Here is a 21,489-nt window from a genome sequence, read left to right as displayed (position 1 = left end):
TGACTTTCTGAAGGAGGCAATGGCAGCACCAGTGTTAAGTGTTGTCCCTGTCCCACAGCAGTACAGGTGGTGAGCTGGGTCATGGAGTGACCTGGCGGGGAAAAAACAACCCATGATGGATGTGGTCTCACAAAGATTCCTTGTGGCACATCTCTGGGCATGACATAGGATTGGAGTCAGCAAGAAAACGTGAAGAAAACCAAAGGAAGGGTAGCAAATGCCTTGCAGCAGCTTCAGCTCCTTGAGGAGGAATTTTAAGTGACTCTCCTTTAGGGAAGTGGAAATTATAAGATACATCCTCTATTGCTCTCTTTAGAGAGGGAGATGAGACTAAGGAGCAAAAGTCGGGCTACAGGTGCAAGAAAGTCTGGTTTGCAGACTAAAAACGAAGGAAAAAGAAACAAAGGTGTCCCAGGACTGACAAAATGCACGGTGAGCAAAGGAGCACAGAAATATGCACAACATGTCTAGACCTATGTATTTTTGTGCAGCCTACAGTGAAGAATGCTTGAATTCTTTAAAAGCCTGTCAGCTGCCTACTGTATAACCCTTAGAAAGATGAACTCTGAACCTGAGTGCCCACATGGCTGAAAACAGCCTGCTTGACCTTCCCTGGAACACAAAGATGACGCTGGTCCCAGGAGACCTGGATTTTGGGAAGGACTTGGCAGACACAGTCAGATCAGCAGAGGCCAAGGAGGGCTGGTGCTCCTGCAGGGCTTTAGAGCACGGGAGTCTCCAGCCTTGGGTGTCCTAAAAGGGCTGTCACCACTGCACTTCAAAAGATGTCAGTGCCTTTATGTGCTAATGTGCTCTCTAAGGCAGCCAGCCTCCCCAGGCACTGGTTTGCTTTGCCACTCTGTCCATCCAGAGTCAGTTTTTTCGAGCAGTTTGGTCCTTTTAGTCCTTTAGGAAAGATGTTGCTGTTCCTTAGCAGTCTGATATTATGGATAGCCTTGCCATAAACCCTTCGAAAACACCAGGCAGCCTACAAATAAGGGAGGCTTTGGGGTAAAAACTTCTTTCCAGGCTGCATTCAAGGCTTTGGGGTCCAAAGGCAGTATCATTTAAAAAAAAAAAAATTATTTATATATATAGATATATAGATATAAAGTTTTTGAGGGGGAGAATTATGTTTAAGCAATAATCTGTTTTTAAAAACATTTCCCCATCTTTGGTTTTTTTGTAGGCAGTACACTGTTCCTTAGAGCTGTGGTGGCAGTGTTCAGATACCAGAGAAATCCCTTTTTGCTTGGGATGTTTGGTTTTGCTCTGTCTTTGCATTTTCTTTTATATGGTGTTCGTTTCTGCACAGCACCTCGGTAATGCATTGCAGCTAGGAGGTACAGCTTAATATTCAGCACTCCTTCCCGAGGGGATTGATGTGTGAGGGAGGCTTTTGTTTCAGCAGGCTCTTTGATGTTCCTGTGTGCGTGTATGTGTGGTCATGTTTATAACTTGTGTAAATGCCTGGCACGATGGACACTGAAGCCAAGAGCAAAGAAACAGAACATAAATTTCAGTATCTCAAACCTTATCACAGTCCTGCTCAGCATTGTTTTTTGATGGAAGCCAAAAAATTTCAAATTGGGTGCAAGTGACCCAAGTCTGAATTTATATGTAAACATGAAATGGAATAAGACCAAATATTTAGGAGTCTGTACAGTGTTTTAAACAACTAATCAGTGGACATCCAGTTTCAATAAAACATTAATTTAGCAGAGGCCAAAATATACCTCTTAAATGGGTGAAAGAGGCAGAAAGAGAAGATGATTAATTTTAAAGGTTGATACTGAATACTTAAATAGTCTTTTCAGCAGTGGGATCACAATAAGTTGTTACATGTCTTTTAATCCCTAGGCTGAAGTGCCTGGGGCATCCTTAAATCCTTTGAAGCTACAGTGGGATTTTTTTTTTTTTCCTTTTTGAGCTACATCTGTGTGTTTTTCAGGTTCCAGAAAATGTACTCAGAGTGTCAACACAATTCTTGTATTTTTAAAAGCCCGCACTAAATTTAGTACTAAGTTGATGCTTCTTGGCAGGCCTAAAGGGTGAACTGGGGCCAGGCAGGAGAGGGAGAGCTCCCCTCTCATCTGAGGTATTTCTTACCAGTCAGGATGGGCTGCAGCTTTGTAGTGTAACAGATTTTATGGCCAAATCAGAAGTAAATCTACAGTTTGGCTTCTTGCACGGGCTGGCCAGAGACATCAGTCTAGTATTTGTTATTGCATCCCGTAGGCAACAAACTCTCTCCAGTCCAAGGCTCAGTTACAGCACACCTTTTTTTGAAAGACCGTGGCCATCAGGAGTTCATGTTGCTGTAGCTGAGCTGCTTGGATGGTTATTTTTCAAAGGGAAGAGTGAAATCCTGTCCCCTTTATGAGCAGGAGCAGCTTAGAGGCAGTGAGCCGTCCTCTGATGAAATCTCTGAGGTGTGCCATGAGCTGTGCACAGGAACTGGGGTGAGAGCGAGGGGAGAAAGAGGCAATGCCTTGCCTGTGATGCCCCTCACCATAACCCAGAGGCCCCTGTAACCCAGACAGAATGTGCCAAGTGGCCAGGGCCATGGCTGGGCTCCAAAGGCTGATGCCCTTCATCCTGCAGGTTGCCAAGACCTGCGTTTCTAGTGCAATTTGAATGTTTGTTGTGTAGAAACATTGGAGAATGGGGAAAAAAAAACTCTCTCCACTGTACAGCTCCTGAAAGGACCATGCTGCCTGCCTCAGAATAGGATTCAATCCAAGCCTTCTTTTATTGGGCCTTTGTTTATTTAATAAATGTGCACGTGAAACTTGAAGGACTTGACACAGGCATTTTAAGTGTATTCTTTGCACTTGTTAGGAGTGTCCCTGTTTTCCTCACTGTCAGGACAGTGTCCCTGTTTTCCTCGCTGTGAGGACAAACAGTGCCTGTGTTCTCCCTCTTGGCTTCCAGGTACCTGGTAGGGCTTTACTTAATATGGGGTTTGCCTTTCTAAGGGTTTTTCTTTTCTCTGAGACTTCCTTTTCTCTGTAACAAATGAAATCCAGCAGGGAGCTGTTATGATGTTCAAAGACCAGTCCTCTGTAGCTCAGCAGAGTTACCACACACTAAAGTGAAGCTGAGCTGTAACCTCAGCCTAACAGGGACTCTGGATACAGACATGTAATTTTACTCTGTTGGCTGGTATACCATTGATTTCCCATATTGGATGGAAATCCTGGAGTTAATAACCATTTCAAATCTACTGCCAAAGAGCATATAGGAGTGTTTAATACACTTTCTTCACTTTCTCTGTGTTCTTTACTTGTGAATGGCAAAAACAGAGGGTGCAGTGAGCTGCCACCACCTTGGCAAAAGAAGATCAGAGCTGGGCACTGCTGCAGAGTTTGGGGGTCAGTTGTGGCTCAGGCGCCCAACCCTGCTCCAGAAATTCTGGAGCTCAGTCCCTGAGTGAGGCGGTGCTGCTGCTTCTCTGGTGGAGTTGGGATGAATCTTGAGCAATGAGATGCTAGAAATGAGGGTTTGGCTTTTATCAGAATCAAAACAGCCCCAAAATTACATCTTGCTTGGAAGTTTGTGGCTGAACAAAGTGCTGGCTCACAGGCTTTCCCCCATAGTTTAAAAAAAGTAGAGAAAGATGTCATTTATTTTGATAGTGTTCATAAAACAGAATTTAATTTTAGCAGCCCTTGGAAATGAAAAGTTCTTCATCTTCTCTAAACATCCTTGTTTCCTCTTACCTCAAGAACAGTTTGTTGTGGATGCACCTGGAGACAGAACCTTGCGTGTGTAGTCAGCATTCTGTAAAGCAAGCAAACCCAACTGGATTTCTATTTATGCAAGCAGAGAAAAAAAAAATCCCAAAACTACTGGAAGTGTGAGCCTAATGAGGCCTGCACTGGAATATAAAAGCTGTGCTGTGATAGGTGCTTGAAGTCAGTATATTTTAATATTTTCGTTAAATTTATCTGGTTCTTTTGATCTCTCTGCTCTGTGATGTATCCAGAATTGTTACATAGGTCCAAGCCATTTGTATCCCTAGAGTTTAATTCCTGGTAGAGGCAGCAGTGCAACTGAAGGGGGTTTTTTGTTTTTTGTTTTTTTTTGCTCTTTTAATGATGTGAAACTCGGCTTGTGTGTGAATCATCTGTTGTTTGCCAAAGACAGGGATGTGGAGAGCGATGGTGCCCATCCTTTTCAGCATCTTAGAGTTCCCAATGCCCTGCTACCTCCACAGTGGCAAAAGGATAAGCTGATTTGTAGGGTTACGAATGCTGTAGTTTGTGGGTTTAAAGATCCTCCCCGTCTATATTAAGCATCCCCAGCTCGCTGTCCAGCAAGGGGGTCTGTGCAGGCAGGAGCAGAATGGTTAAAGTGCCCCAGCGCTGGATGGAGCTGCTGGTCGGCTCCCACATTGGCTTGTTTACCTTGGCTGCTCATGATATTCTCCCTACGTTCCTCACGGAAGATTCCATTTGTTTTTTTGCAAGAGGGGATGAGCTCGTTCGTGAAAATGAAAAGAAAGCAGCCGTTCTGCGTATTAATCCTGTGCGCCAGCGTCCCGATGCGCACAGCTTGGCAGTTCTGAGGGGGAAATGTATGCGCGGCACCCAGTGCACACGTGCATTTGCATTTCAAATCGGCTGAGTCAACACAATATAATGGTCCTGCCTGTAGGTCCTTAGAGAGCCACAGTAGCTGACAATGTGTGCTTAAAGGGAGGGTCTGCTTTTCTTCGTCGTCTTTTTTTTTTTTTTTTAATTTTTTTTTTTTTTTTTAAAGCCAGTTTCCATAGCCAATAGTCCCGCGTTCCAGGCGCCTGCACCGGAGCTGTTTGGACCACTGATGTTTAGCAGATGATTACCCTGTCACAGTGGCCGGGATTTTGTTTTATTTTATAAATACCGTTCATCTGGACAGAAAAAAAAAAAAAACAAAACAAAAACCCACAAAACCAAACAACAACCCACCACCAAAACTGGCAACAGTTCAGAGAAGAGAAGCTGCCGAAGTGTTCCTGCTTGTGCTGCCACTGATGCGAGCAGCTGTTTCCATCTGCACTGCAGCACTGCAGCCTCCACAGAGCCAGAGCTGCCGGGGCTCCTCGCCGGTGGGATTCCGGAGGAAGCCGGCCCTGCTCTCGCCTAGCTCCGAGCCCAGGGCACGCTGAGGATGGGAGGCTCGCAGTCCCTGCAGCAGGCACAGACAGGTGGCCTGGTCCGGGAGCCGTCTGAGGCCATGTAAGTGCGGATCCCTTCGCTGTCCCCGTCCCCCTGCGCTGCCCTGAGCCTGAGCGCTGCGGTCGGGGCTGGCTGGGGGGCCCGAGGCCTTTGTTCAGCGCTCGCTGCGGGCGCTGCGGGGGCAGAGTTGGGGTCTGGCTGGGTGTGGGTGAGGTCTTCTGCCGCTGCCCAGTGCCAGGGCACCTCGGTCGGTGTGTGTGCAGCAGTGCCTGGGAGCCATATGTTTTGTCTTTTCGTGTTTCGGGTGCATGATCAATCAAACACAATGACCATTCCCAGCGAACAAAAACCCAGCCCCTTCCCCCTTCCCAAACCCACCACCTCTGCGTTTTTGATTTAAAATGCACAGCGTGGAGCTCCGTTTCGCTGTGCTTTTTTCGGTGGTTCTTTTTGCTTTTCTCTGCACAGATACTGCTGCTCAGGTCACCATCACCCTTGTCAGCATCCATCCCTGTCATGGTATTATATCCTGTGATGAAGCATAAGCAAGGTGTCCTTAGATCTCTCCTCACCGAAGGCCAACTCGGAAAGATGTGCTGGGGGAGGGAAGAAAAAGCAGACAATTTGTGCTTGTTCAGAGCGACTTAGCACTTTTTTTGGTGGTTAAATCATATATGAAAGTACACGGATGTGTATGTGTGTGCAGAAATAGCAGCATCATTTCCCATTTGTAAATAGGATTTTGTAGTTTATTGGTAGAGGATTTATCAGTTTACTTAGCCAACAGTCTTTTCTCCTTAACCCTCCGCCCCAGACTGCTAAGCTGGAATGCTAGACCATGGACCTTACCTCTGAATGGATTGTAGAAGGATTGCCTTGTCTCCTTTTGTCATTAGAGTTATATAAATCACATTTATCTTAACATGTCTGACTACTGCATTCATTACTGAATATGTATCTTACTACGTTTTAGGTATTTATCCACTAGGGCTGGTCTACAAATTAACCTCGTATAGGTGTCTACCTTTTTTTTTTTTTAATGTAAAGTGTGCTTGTTAAGGTAGCTCTGATTATGGTTGAGGCATCATTTGTGCGTTTGAGATAAGTGCTTCAGAGCCATTGGGGAATGATAGAGCAGTAACTGATAGTTTTGCCTCTGTAATAGGCCTTACAAGTAGGTGTATGCTCCCTATTGTCATTTTCCAGTATATCAGCAGATAGCTTTGCTTGAGAGTGTCTTCTTGTATTTGTAAGATACAGGCCTAACAGCATTTCTGCATCCTTTGTTCTTTTGATGTGTAGCTTCAGCAATTAATTTTTTTTTCTCTATAGTTCCATCTGACATTCCTATAGAAAGCATCTATTTTAATAATATGGTGGAATAAATGGATGCTTCATTGTCTTTAAAGCACTACAAGTTGCATTTTCATCTTCACAAACTGGTGTTGATTTTTAACAGTGATCCAAGGACCAGGCAATAAAAGACATGTTGCTAAAACAATGTTCAGGGTTTTTAATCTACAATTTTCACAACCTTTTAAGAATCCATTCTGTTGGATGAACGTATTGATCAAGGTGTATGTGTATATATTTATACATTTTGGGGGCACTTGAGTAAATTATATTGTCATTTCTCTCAGTGACTCCTTTTATATATAAACATACTCGTCTTTTGCATTAAGTCATTCCTGTAGGGTTTCAAGATGATCTTTTAAGGCCTGACAAAATCAACAGATACAGTTTTAGCATAGGCATCATTCAGTAACTGTCGATGTCCTTGGGAAGAGTTTGTGGAAGGTATTCCTAATCTTGTATTAAATAAATCACCAAGAGATTGTGCTGCTTTCTTCAACTAAATACTCTTTAAAATGAGATAAGAATGGAGGTATCTCTTTATCCTTGAGAAAACACAGGCTTGTTTTATGAAACAAGAACATCCTCATAGGATGTCATGGTCATCAGTTCTGGTCTGAGGTTCTGACTTTATACCCTTATCACTGTATCTTTTACCAGTGCTTTTTAATGAGGTTGCATTTGACTTGCTTTGCACACGTAAGCAAATTCCTTAATGGCAGAGATGGCTCAGAGGCAGAAACATCTGGCCATGTCCCAGGCAAGTTGGGCAGCTGCCCACGCAGTTACAGCATCCCTGAAAGTCATCATTTCTGCCATCAGCAGAGGCTGATTGCCCTAAGGAGAGCTGCTCCACAGAGGGAGAGCAGGGTTGGATTTGGCTGCCCTGAGTTCATTAGAGTAGGGGGGTGTCAATCAGGAATCATTACTGGAGCAGAGTAGTGTCAGAAAAAGCACAGAGGCAAACAAATTCCTTAAATAGCTGCTGCTTTCCGAGTTCCTCCAAAGTATCCTATGATGGATTACTCATTAACACTAGGAAAAGTTGTAGAAATAACTTGGTGTTAGAATCCATGCTGAAAAGGGGTCTAGGTTAAGATTTTAGAGTATATCTATGATTAAATATGCCCTTTTTGCATATGTATGCCAAATTCCTAATTTTAATGTAAATTTGTTTCAGCCAGGATAAAAGTATTTGTAATACACCCACTATTGGTACTGACAGCCCCGGGTATTCTGTTGCTCATAGTGGATTGTTAGCACTTAGTGGCAGCAGACAATTGCCCTTGTATTTGAAGAAGAAAGAAAAGTCAATTTGGAATGATAAAAAAGGGAAAGCCCAAGGGAAGCCCCTGACAATAAAAGTTAACTGCAGATGAAAGTGGGGTGGTTCAGACCTCGCTGTTGACGTTATGAGCGCTGTCATGTGCTTTGCAAATCGCAGCAGGCACCCTGGTGGTCACAGATTGAGCTCAATCGGGGGCACGTTTCCATCAGATAATAGGAGTGGGCTCTGCTGAAATAAAATCCAGTGACAGTGAGATGATGTTCAGTGTGCACGGATTTATTGCACACACACATCTGGCGGCGGTGACCTTGCGTGCGCTGTCTGAGATGCCAGTGCTGCCTTGCTGAGGGTGTGAGCAGAAATCACCTTGCCACGTGCGGCCACCTTCATCTTTAGTGCTTTTATTTGTAATAGCAATGTATTTCTGACTCTTGGTAATGTTTTTTAAGTATTAGCAAACTGGAAACGTTGCTAGGGTTTTAAAAGTTGGGAGCTCTTAGGCAGTCGTCATCTCTGAATCATGTTTTTTCTCCAGTGGAAAGGGTTCCTTTCTCCTGAGCACAAACCACACCTTGCTTTTGCGGGGCATTATGGTTGCTATCCTTGCAGCAACTGGGCAGGATTTACATTCAGAGCCCATTTCTTGATTAGCCAAAGGGCTGCTGATGTGTTATTTCCTCCCATCAGGAGCTCTACGTGCTGCGTCTCTAATATTTGCATCCCTTGCCAATCCAAGAGGAAAGTGACTGAAGCCTGAGCCAGCTCCCACTGAAGTTGATAGTGAAATGCCCACTGACTTCAGTGGGAGCTGGAGCAGGCTCCAAGAAAGAAATTGAATGTCACTGATCATTGGTAGTGGGCCAAGATGTTGGTGTCCCGGTGGGTTGTTTTTCAATGTTTCTTCTGCTGCATGATCTTTTCTTTTGTTTGTTGGTTACTGGAGAGACTCAGAAAAATTTCAACTGGATAATCTTAGCCTTCTGCACAGGAGATGTGAGCAGTTTTCTGTGTGTAAGGGTGTATATACACATGTATTTATAAAAGTTATCTCTCCACCTGTGTAAAAACACAGCCCTTGCTTGCCACCACATTTTTTATTTTTCTGTCTTTTAAACCTGGAAGAATCCATTGTGTGGCTCTTAAAAGTTTGAAAGAAATTAGTCTGGTGAAATATTTGCACAATTTAATATCCTCAGACACAGGAAAATTACCCAAATAAATATATATACATGGAAGAGTGGGATATGTATAATTAGAAAATACTGAAAGAATTTGGGTCTTGGGAGGAGGAGAAGCTGCTATTACTGAATTGATATTTAGTCTGAGTTAATCCTTTGACAGATAATTCTGCCTACTGTCAGCTTATTATGTAGAGACATAAATTTGTTTTCTTCTTCCTCTTACTGACAGCCTTCAGTGAGCATCCCCAGCAGTAATTAGAGGATGCTCAGGATGCTCTATCTGCTAGCTTTGTCTGCTAAACAGGGTGAGTTGCTGGAAGCCACGGGGATGTTTTACTTAAGATGTACCAGAAGTAACAAGGAGATTCTTCTGTCAAGCTTCCCTGTCTTTTATTCCAGCCTCCCTTATTTGAGCCCAAAGGATCTCATCTCTGAAGTCAATGACAGCACTCCCTTTGATATGAGAGGTGGTTACATCAACCACTTCTTCTGTCGCTGGAAGTAGGCAGGTCACATTTAGACTTGAAAACAAAATGAAAAGACCCCAGCCTCCTTCACCCCTCTATTAACAAGGCACAGCACACGTCTGGCAAACCCATGTGTGCTCTAAAGCTCTCCATACGGAGTGGGGTGCCCTATGCCATGTGTAATGGAGCTGCTGTCATCTATTATGTATTATGACATGCAGGCAAATTGGAAAATACAAACTGATGGGAGGTGGTAAAAACATGAATGAAAAGGCATTTCGTGCACATGCATTGTGGCTGTCATTTACCAGCAGAGCTGTTTCCCTGGCTGCGTTTGCTTTTTTGCTTTTTGCTTTCCTTGACCCAGCAGTCAGAGGAACTGATTGTTAGATTTAAATCAAAGATGCTCTTCAGCTCTCTGTGTTTCAAGAGGTAGTAGTCTGGGTGCTTTTAATGTTTCCCTAACATGATTAGAGCACCCAGAAAAGCAGTTCTCTCTGTTACAAGCACATTTCCTTTGTTTTAAGACCATACACCTATAGTTTTTATATTTGCTTATGTCCTGGATGTAATTTCCTTATCCATCTCTGATGCTTTGTAAGGATTTAGCCATGTACCAAGCTTCTTATGTAGTCCAGGTAAACAGGCTTTTCAATGGCAAGAGGCAGAGTTGTAATTACAGCTAGAAATCCAACGCAGTTTGCATTCTCTTGGAGAAGGTGGGCGGGTTTGCTGTAAGAAGCAAACAAGCAAATATATTTTTTACTATGGAAAAGCTAAGGAGAAAAAAAAGGTGTAATTTCTCTTCAGCTCCTTAAATGCTCTGAAGAAACCATTTGAATTCAGTAGGAGGCTGTGGATACCCTGTTTTCTATTCCCATTAGAACCAGCTTAATGGGAAAAAAATTGAATTATTTTACTTTTTCCGCCACAGTCTAAATTTCTTGTAAGGCAGGTTTTGGCCTGAGAGCCTTCATTGATGGTGATACAAGACAAGATAGTGAGATCCCTCCTTGGCTCTGGAAACCAAATTGGAGTTTGCATGTGAACTGAATTTTAGCTGAAGCAACTGTGGCTACATCTGAGACAGACCTCCAGGGAACTGTAGAGCTCTATTTTTTGTTTGTTGCTTCCCTGCAGTATTGTTTGCTACAGCTCCTCTCCCTCTGCTGCGAGGAATGATTCAGGGGATGAATGGATGCTTGGGAAACCTCTTCAGGAGGAAGAACCGGGGCTGTTGGTCCTGTTGGGGCAAATATGTAAGCTTTGAGAAAATCTGTGTCTTTCCATTTTAAGCTTATTTGATTTTGATTAATCGGAATCCTTAGAGTTATGTCCAAATTTACATGATACGGTTTTCCTAAACAAAAGCAGCTTGTTTCTAGGGCTTAATGTAAACCAGGTTGTATCTGACACAGGGTGCAGTTACAATCACATAAGCTCCTGCTCCTTTAGAGCTCTGATTTCCTTCAGCAGAAAAACCTGTATTTATTGGTCTTGTTAATAGCAGCCCATTGCTCTCCTTAGAAATGAGTCCAGCATTGTGCCAGGAAAAAGGTTTGGTTGCTAAAGGAGGGGAAAGATGAGCAAGGAATTCGAATCCCTTTGTTTAAGTTCCCAAGTGCAGGACCAAAGCGGGAGCTTGGGAAGGGAAGGTTCAGCACCTTGCTTTTCACCTGGCAGAGCTGTGGGTGCCAGCTGGGTGCCAGCTGCTGAAATGCCACTGGAGAGCAGGGATTTGCGTTTTCCATCACACTGTGGTGCTGAGTCGGCGCTTCCTGAGCCGGGCGTTCCCGCAGCACCAACGGGAAGGGAAGGGATGGTTTCCCTGAGAGCTGGAGCAGCTCCGAGTGTGCCCCTGGGTAGGGTAAAAGAAGTCAATGGGAAACCTTCCCAAGTTGCACTGGGCTGGAGTGGCAGCAGAGGGATCACACCCACCCAAGGCAGGAGATGCAACGAGTAGAGCCCAAGCAGAGATTTTGTTGTTGTTAAGAGATTGAAATGTATTTTTTTTTTTGTTCTTTGCTCCTATTACTCGCTGGCTGTGTTTCTGTCCATGCAGCTGCTTTATGTGTTGAAGTAGAGGAATAAGGGTTAGAGAGGATCTTGCAAAGCTCTTTAGGGAATCTGTGCAGGGGCCAAAAAGGCAAAATATGGAGCAGGTTGAAGGCAGAGGATCTCTTCTCCTCTCTTTTCTTTTTAGTGAAGGTTCTCCCCACCTCTCTTCTCCACGCCTGTGTAAACCTTGTCTCCTTTCCGAAAGGAAGGGCCATCCATGGGCATTACAGGAGCACAGCCTTCTTTCCACATCTCAGTGTTTCCAGCAATCTCCGTGCTCCCAGGATGAGCCGGTCCCCGGGGATGGCGGGTGTCACACATCCATCCTCGCACCTCACAGCCGCTGTTGTGTCCCCAAGTCCTGCTTCTGAGCTGTGTGGCAGAGCTGAGATGTGGCTCTGCAAAGCCTTGTTGCATTTAAAAGGTAGTTCCAGTAAACAAAGCAATTCCTAACCTGTGGCTCTGGCTCCCGGTGAATTATTGATTGGTTTCTCATTGATGATGCTGTGTAGCAGGAGCACAGGATGCTTCATGAGGGGACAGTTCACACGATGATGTTTCATGGATTAAAATTTTAGACCCTGGGACTAAAAGAAGAGGAAAGATACCTGCCAGGGGTATTAAATATTTGAACATCAGCCACTGATTCGAACACCAACCCCTAACCCACTAGGGTGAGCAAAGTGCATCACTGGCAGGGATTATTATGTATTAACTGGTTATATTTATTTTAAGTATTTTCCACCTTTGATATTGGGGTAACCTGCCTCTTTTACTGTTTCTGAAGAGATTTATGTGGTTGAATATTCAGCAGCCTCTGGTGACTGAGGAACACGTTAGTATATTTGCAGTTGTGATGTCTGAAGATGAGTGCCTTTAATTAAATGGCTTTTTCCTGTTGTACCTCTGAGAATAAAGCATCTGCCTGAGAAGAGCATAGGGATTTAAAAAACAATTTCAATTCTGAGTCCTGTTTCTGTGGTGTAGATATTTTCATTATTCAGGCTGAAGCCAGTAAAAGAGAAAGCAGCCTGGCCAGATAGGATGGGGGATTGTTTTATTATTCATTTATATCAGTGGTGTTGAAAAACATACCCTGCTAGATCTCAGGAAAAGCAATAAAAAGGAAAAATTTAACATGATTTAAAGCAATATGGGGACGTTCTTGCTAATCAGTTAGAAAAATGATTTAAGTAGATTGAAGTGCTGCTGTAAGTGTGCCATGTTATATCCCGCAGTCTTTTTTCCTTCAGATGTGGTTTCCCACAGCTTGAGACATTTCTCTCTCGTTGCTGTGTGAAAGCAGGAAATGGCTTTCGTTGGGGGAGTGGGAATTTGGCTTCTGCACAAAATGTGCTCAAAATTGCTGAATAAACAAGGAGAAAAAGCAGGAAAAAATAATTCCATCTTCCCATTTCAGTTATGGTAGGAAGATTGCTTATAGGACAATAGGCTAAAAACCAAAATTAAACATTATTTTTAAGATGATAATGCCCTTTGAGTTCTCCTCTACTGCAGTTCTAATCCTGTTCTCTAAATATAGCCATCCTGTGAGGAAAAACTGGCCTTTTTATAGCAAGTGATTAATGTTTAAGGTATTCTTAAGTTTCTTTTTGCAATCTGTAGAAGACACATTTCCAAACTGATCTGTGTGGCTTGGATAACACACAAGGTATTATTGTCCCTTGCTGAAGTCCCACATAAAGATCCGAAAGGGGAAGCCATAGCATTTTATTTCTGTTATCTCACCTATGTAAAAAAAGAAGATCCAGATTCTTGTCTCTCAGCTCAGACGCTGAGTTATGCCAGGACTCCAGGTTGGAAGCCTGGTTACTGGAAGAGCAGAGAAGTGACTCGGTAGCATTAGATCAGCAGCAGTGTGTGACCATATTCACCCCTTCACACCAAATTTACACTGCTGCCAATCATTGACACTTCAGCTGAGCTGTCTGAGGTGCTCTGGGGCAGCAGAGGATTTTACAGCGTTTGGGCTCGGGGTGAGGGGAGGCACAGAACTGCTCAGGGCAGGGAAATGAGTCTGGCTGCAGGATCATCTTCCTCCTTGTGTCCTGAAATTCAACCTTGTGCCTCTCACGACACAACCGTGTGGGCTGGCAAGTACCACCTTTGTTGTAATCATGGTTATTTTTCTGGGGAGCTGTGTTTTCTTTGGGAATATTTATGCTGAAATAATATTAAAATCCTCCTCTGGAGGGGAGCTCCTGCCCTGCTTTCTCCACACATCCCTGTCCATATGAGCTCTCGTGCAGTTGTCGTTCCGGTGGAATGGGATTTATTTGATAAAAGCTTTATTCATAAGTGAGAACTGCAAAGGATGTTTCTCTGCTGCTTCATAGCTCAGGCCATAAAATGAACATGTGATGTTATCCTGCTCTTGGGTTGAGCAGAAAGCCTCTGCTGAGGAAGAAGCTGCAGATGATTTTGTGGAATATTACTTAGAATGCAAAACATAATTTCTGTTTAAACCTCCCCAGCTTTGATTGTTTGTGTTCTTTCACAAAAACCATTTTTTAAAAATGGCCCTCTCTTTCTCTGTCCTACAGCATTGTTTTTAATTAGTGTTTTAATGCATCAGAGAGATAGCAGGATAAAAAATGAAGATACCAAGGAAATTTACCTCATCCCAGTTCATGGATTTCTTCTATAAAATTATTTTAAATTGCTGTGATTAAAGAAGCTGGAGTTGTACTTTTCATTGAGCCATCTCCAGTTTTAAAGTAAAAAGAAAAGAGAGATCTGGTGACTCAGCAGTGGTGACTGTTATAAAGTAAGACTAAAATTATTCTCCAGCATTATTGTTTAAAATGATCCTGTGATGAAATTACGGCTTTGTTTTGGTGGTCAGACTTTGCAAGGCAGAAACTGTGGAATATGGCACCAGTGTTGCAGCGAGTAGCTCACGGTGTGATTGCCTTTTCTGTACACATGATACATGTTCTGTATATGTGTCATACATACCAGCTAGCAGACTGAAGGATTCCCCTGTAAGGTGATGGCACTTTCTCAGTGCAGACTCAGCATTAGAAATCTCTGAATTCCCACTGACTTCTGGTCAGTGGTCTGGGGCATTTTGCGCATCGCTGGAGCAGGCTCTCAGAGCCCACTACCCTCTAGTTTTCCTGTGTCTACCTTGCAGGTACCAAACATAATTTTATTATATTCTTTTATTTATTCTCATCCTGTGTGTGCACATCAGTAGGAATGTTCCTGTGGGACAATGGTGTCACACCTGTGGGAGCAGGATGTGAGTTGAAGGAAGACTTGGTGATCTGTTTCCTTCCCAACATCATCATCTTGTGACCCATTTTGTGGTTGGTCTCCTCACAGTATGGGCTTGTTGTGGATTTATTTAATCCTTGGATGGATGATCTTGTCACTTTGCCCTACAGTAGTGTGAGAGAGGTCCATTAATAGTTAATGGTCAGAAATGTGTCCCTAAAGGAACTGTATTGTAAATGGAGTGTGGTGACACGTAAGTGACATGCTGGTACCTCCCCCAGCTCCGGGCTCAATATAAACATCAGATCCAGCACTGGGAACATTCCCCAGGGGGCAGAGGCAGCAGGACAGGTGGCTTTCCATGGTCCCTGAAGTGTCACCCACCCTTCAGCTCCGGCAGGCTGGGCTGAGGTTACTGGCTCTGGGCAAAAGGTTTTCACAGAATCACAGAGTGGTTGGGGTTGGAAGGGATCTCTGGAGATCATCTGGTCCAACCCCCAGAGAGGGTACAGAATTCCTCTGAGACCCTCTCTAATTGCAAAAGCATATTTTATTAGAGAAAAGGGAAATACTGTTTGTGATGTTTTTATGCCTCTCACCATCTGTGTTTGTGTTGTTTTTTAAAACCATGCATTTAAGAGATCTGCGAATGCTTGGTTTGATAGGTAGACTAATTCGAATTTGGTAGACACCAAATATGAATACCTAAAATAACCAGATAACTCTACCATTGCATCTCTGTTTACTGTGGGTTTTTAAAATCTGTAGGGATGTTTCATATTCAAAGCATGTAATAGCTAACAATCATAATGTTAAAACAAGCTAATTATTGGGGGATGTCATGTTAGCTGCAAGTCACTGTGAAGGCAAATACTATGCAAAAATCACAGCATAGAAAGTTGGCGCATCTTTGATATTATCCTAACCTAGTGCTGGGATTAACAAAATGACCTTCTGTTGTAGCTGTAGAATATTCTTGGTCCTCATGAGTATGCCCTGGGGTCAGCTACTGGCTGCTGGCCTAAAGTGGTAACTTGATCTCCAGGAAAGGAATTACTGTTTGGGCTCTCCTGATGATTTTGAATTATGATCCAGGGCTGTGTTTGTAAGAGCTTGAAGGAAAAAAAAAAAAAGAGAAAAGACTGTATGTGTCTCTGTATTAGATTTGTGTAACTGTACCACAAGTGATACCACAAGATGAATTATGAGAGATTGTCAGTTATTTAATTTTATATAAACAAAATGAGAAGAAGCCCTCAAATGTCATAAGAAGTCATTTTCCCCCCTCTGGACTCTGCATACATTTACAGCAAGAAGCTGTTCATGCTGTGAAAAGGTCCCAGCCTGAGTGGATAAGGCAGACTTGAACTGAACTGACCAAGACCACTGAACTCTGTGAACTTCAAAGGTCCCTTCCAGCCCAAACTATTTTATGATTCTGTGTATGTGCAGCAGTTCGGAGGCAGAGTTGAGAGCAGGATTGGTCTTCATCTGGAGAGATGTTTTGCTGAAATATCCTGCCTCAGTGTTCTTTTTTTGTTGTCCCTTGCTTGGTTTTGGGGGATTTTTAAGAGCCATATGGGAAAATCAGTTTAACCGTTGAAAATGGCATCAAGAAATCTGAAAAGGTTTTATCAGATCTTTACAGTGAATAAGCTTTGACTGAAATTAATGCACATCTCTGATTGCCTTGTCTCTCTGGCTTTAGAAACTCTAAAGCTTGGAGTTACTGAGTGTCTTTCCAAATCTGTCAGCCTGGGTGGCCCTTGCCACTGCAGTAAAAGTGCCTGCTTAAGTAACACGCAATCAGATTGACCTCAGAAGGATACAGCCACTCCTGCATCGTTGGTTCTGGGCTCATCAGTAAACCACACCTGAATTATTCATGCAGACTTTATGAGGATCATCTCTAAAAATGATCGATGGAGGTGAAACTACAGAACTCATTCCTCCTTTTTATTTCCAGCTCGTCTCCCAGTGGGAGATACCAAGAATGAAAGCCAAAATTAATCTTCAACACTAAATTGAACATTTTAAGAAGTTGTGTTTTTTTTTTTTTTTCTTTTTCTCTGTGATTGAGTTTCCTCTCTTAGTGCATGATAAATTGTTCAGTAAATACTCGTGAACTTTATACCTTAACTTTATGATATAACAGCGGCAGATGCTTTGGAGGGCCAGGCCTGATGGAATCTGTTTCCTTTAGGTCTTGCCACAGATAGTGCTTTTGCATTAGCACTGCAGTGTTTGCTCATCTGGGCCCTTCATGCCATGGCTTTGGACTCTGTGTTTGCCTCAGATTCCTGCCAGTACCTAGTACAGGAACTGAGCACTGTGTGATGATGCCCTGGTGGCAGATTCCTTGTTTGAGTCCTAAGGCTCAGGAAACAGGTCTGCAGAGGACTTTAATGTGGATTTACGTTTCCTAGAGGCGATGGATGTACTTGGACAGACATTTTCCACTTGAGCTGCAGCTCTAGCCAGCTGTAAAGAACATGTGGATCTAAAGATGAGACAGGGGACAAAAAAAAAGACAAAATACCCATTTCTGTCTCCTCCCCCTCAGGGAGCCCAGCTGTACCTCAAGAAAAGACTGTAGGAGTTACTACCAGTTAAAACTGGTCAGGGAGGAATTGCTCATCTTCTGAGTCCTCAGTTTCTCTGTACACTTCCAAATGGCCCTCACACTACAATTAGAGGTCAGTCTGCAAACAACAGCATCCAATAAACCTTTGCAGTTGTTGCTTTCATTGCATTACGTGCTGAGCACTCTTGGGTGGCACAGTTTGGTTTTGTTGTTGTTGTGTGCATGTTGTAGGATTGCCTGGTTTATTTCCTCCCAATATCTCCTATTTCCAAATACACCATGAGAATGAAGTTGTTGTATCAATAGAGACAAAATAATTGGTGAGTTTTTTGAGTAGCAGTGAGGAAGCTGAGTTTATAGAGTGCTGGCAGGGCATCAGTGATATTGCTGACAGGTAGGAGAGACGTCATTTAATCCAGGACACGTTCCACTAATTAGGGAACCAAAACGTACTTTTTCCTAACTGCAAAGTTTGGAAGGAAATGTACAAACTGAAATAGAGGCTGTTCACCTTAGCTTTTGTGGAGCAGATGCCCCTGAAGCCAGTCTTCATGTTGTTACTTGTGATTCCACAACCCTGGCTGATGGAGAGCACCTCCTTTGGCTCCGTCCCGCTCTCCCCACTCCCAGCACAGGCAGAACTTCTCAGTAATGCAGCTCCAACTCCTGGCTTCAAAATTTCATCGTATCACCCCGCATTTCCTCTCCAGATTGTTCATATTGCACACCAATAGATCAGTACTCCATGAAGTAGTCAGGCATGGTTTTTTTTCCTGAAGTAGGCTGTACACTAAATAAAAACTCTATATAGATTTACCATTAAATGAAGTAACTCTGCAAAAGCCTGTGGAGCTCCCTTGGCACATCGCAGTTCCAGTTCTGCTCCCTTGAGCCCCTCCATTGGAGGCGGTGCTGCTGAGCTCAGTCCTCATGTCAAAGTCCTGCTTTTAAGTTTCTTTTATATTCTCTTTCACTGCTGTGAAATGGAACCAGGGAGCACAGTGGTGCTGGCTGTGCTGCTGCAGTGTAAATATTGGAGGAACCCAAGGCAGATGGCAGGGTTCCCGACACAGCCCAAGGCCACAGCTCTGTTGAAAGCTACTTTTTAATGAATTGAGTTTCCGTGTGGCAACTGGGGTGATCTCACTCACTTGAGGGGCTGTGTCTGCCTGACGAGGGCAGGCAGCGAGGAGAGGCAGGGGAATGAAGAAATCTCATTCTTGCTTCCTGACTGCTTTCCAGCTGCACTGACAAAAAGGCAATTTTTCATTCTGAAATCAGGGAGGATTTAAATTGTAAGAGCCTGTGGTTTACAAAAAAAGGTAATGTAACTTATGAGGCTGGGTTTCCACACGGCCAGAGGTGAGGAAGAGAGGTCAGCCCTGGTGACTGCTTTCAGTATTTCCTCCAGAGATTTATGTAGCAGGCTGGGCAAGGGCTCAGACTTCCCAGATGAGAGTGGGAGTGCTCAGGCTCCACAAGTTGATGCAGTGTTACCAGATTTGGTTGATCTAGTCTGATTCTGGGATTTCCCTGTTCTCCCTTGCTACTGAGCCCCATCTGTATGTGTTGTATTTACTGTTTACTGGCTCTTTCAAGAAGGAACATGAAAGAGACAGACTGAAAGAATATTTTGTGACTTCTACAATCCCTATTTTTTTTTGCCTGTTGTGTACAAATCCAAAGGATACAGATGGAAAGATCCGTATGACATCTTATAAAAGTAAGCTCCCACTAATTTCCCAGGCTGGCTAAACAGATGCATGAATGTGTGTTCCTTCCTGTAGCTCCCAATTCATCACTGCCCCACAAACAAGTCCTACAGGGGACTCACCCTCTGCTCTTTGCTTCATCCTTGGCTGGAGCATCAGAATCATCTTCTAGATGATCAAGACTCTTCCTTTGCTGAGAACCTGCCCACAGCTGGACCCGTGGTGGCTGCTCCTTGTGCAGCTTTGAATTGGTGCCTATTCTCAGGGTGTATCATAATTTGGCAATCTTGTTTTATGCTAAGAACTGTGCGGCAGCATTATTTCTTTTTGTTCCACGTGCTCCCTGACTTTCTCAGAAAAAAGGCGTTGTGAATTGAACTGGCTGAAATATGTAATTTCCTTTTCACAGGAAATCCTGTTGTTCTGGGAAAATCTTTTCTTATAGTTTGAACGTAGGACTGTAGTCTTAAAAAAAATATCCCACATAAGAGGGATCGTCCATATTTTCTTTCACTAGGGAAAACTGAACACAAGATTTAGTATTTCCAGGATGCATGTTGACTTTGGAGCATAGTACTGGAATGTGCTTCCAGGCTTTATGCCTTTGCCCAGATCCCAGGCCATGACAGAGAAGGTTTTTCTGGTATTAAACTTCCTTTCATGTTTCTTTGTTAAATACAATTTTCTTTGTGAGCACAATTGCTTCCCAAAACAAGCTTGTCAGGATTTGAGTTATGGTTAAGACAGTTCTTACTTGATTGTAATAGCTGAAAATCAGGAGTGTTGCATCGGAATCTTTTGGGAATTATTAAATATTAGCAAAACAAAGCCTTTTTCTGGAGCTCAGGCACCTCAACTGTCTGTCCACAGACTCGAGAGGTTTTCCAGAGTGGAAACTCATGCAGTGAACAAACAAGAACGAGTATTTCTCTTTACTTCAAATGCTTATGCCCAGCTCATCCAAGGAAGAGACCAAGCAAACAAAAGGAGCTCCTTTAAAAGGGAGATAAACAGGCACCAATTCTTTCCGTAATTTAACTAAAGGAGGACACAGAACTTCTCAATCAGGGCAGTTCAACAGTGCAGTTACTGCTTTGAGTAGGGTATGAAAATAGAGGGGTTTTTTTCCTGTTCCAGTTACTGCGTATGGTACGTGGCTATACAGACAGTTTGGAAAAAAGGAGTCTAAACATTATTGTTTGAGTATTACAGAGCAAGACTTCGAGTTCATATCGTAGAGGGTGAAACATTAATTAAGCACAGCACAATGAAAAACTGTGTGAAAGCCTGAGAGATATGAATTACTTCTCATTTTGTTGGTTTAGATGATAACTTCCTGGGTTTATTTTTATGACACTGGGAAAATATCACACAACTCTGTTTCTCTTTGATTCTTCTACTTTAAAGTTTCCTGAACCAGCTCCACGGAGGGAGGAGAAAGCTTTTGTTGTTGTTGTTGTTGAATACCTATTGTGAAGCTTTATTTACAGAAGCCCTTTGTTTGCAGCTGTTCTTTAAGCTTAAAACATGTAGAGCTTAAAACCTGGTGCATCTTTGTAGGGATATAATTTAAAATTATGCAGTGTGCCTGTTCCAGTTTGACTGTTCTGTGGCCTGAGGAATGAGCATGGTTAAAGAAGTGACACGAAGAAGGTTTTTTGAGGGGCTGTGACAACAGATACAATGGAAAGCCAGACACGGTGGTTTTGAGCTGTGTAAGTTTGAGGAGGAAAAAAAAATAAATATCCAAACATCCAAAGTTATCACCTAGTAGAACTCCTTTTGCTTCAGGAGTAGGGGTGATGAGCCAGGAGTTGGTTGGCACAGGGTCATGATGTGCACCCTGGTTCTGTGGGGGGAGGTGGAAGCTCTCACTGGGATGCTGCAGAGAAGAGGGAGAGGGAAGATTAGGACCACTGTGCTCCTCGAGCTGTAAGGGGTGACAGTGGGGTCTCTTCTTCCCCAGCTCTCCGAAGGCTTTATGCTGTGATGGATTTAGACAAATGAATGCAAATCCTGTATTTGTACTTCTCCTGACATGGAGCTGCTTGAAATAATTACGAGTCTCAGGAAACCAAACAGAATCTGGCAGCTCAGAGTTCTCTTCTAACTTGAGTAAAATGAGAGGAGTCCTTGATTTGGGGCGGCTTGTGGAGTGCTTCTGGGGGATGAAATGGCTTCTCATTTTATGGCAACACAGATTCACTGGGAAGGGGCAAATCAGTCCTGTCCTCTAGCAAACTGCCATGTTCAATTCACTTTATTACAGACCAACAGTCCAAAGCTGCGTCTGACCAACAGAAATGCTTATTGAATGTATATTGAACATTTGTTCAGTGCATATTGAGTATGACACCATTATTACTGCATTCCTTGCTCCCAAAGGATGAAATGTTTATGATTTGGTCTCAGTTTAAGAACAAGTATGATCTACTGTTTCCAGA

General features: G+C 43.3%; 1 protein-coding gene across 12 annotated transcripts in view; it reads left to right on the top strand.

The window, feature by feature from the left end:
* The window catches only part of TACC2 (transforming acidic coiled-coil containing protein 2), a 129,743-nt gene that overhangs the window by 67,457 nt on the left and 40,797 nt on the right, over nucleotides 1-21,489 (top strand). The window lies entirely within an intron of this gene.

Source organism: Corvus hawaiiensis, chromosome 8, assembly GCF_020740725.1.
Source record: "Corvus hawaiiensis isolate bCorHaw1 chromosome 8, bCorHaw1.pri.cur, whole genome shotgun sequence".
NCBI lineage: Eukaryota > Metazoa > Chordata > Aves > Passeriformes > Corvidae > Corvus > Corvus hawaiiensis.
This window is presented reverse-complemented; position numbering and strand designations above follow the sequence as displayed.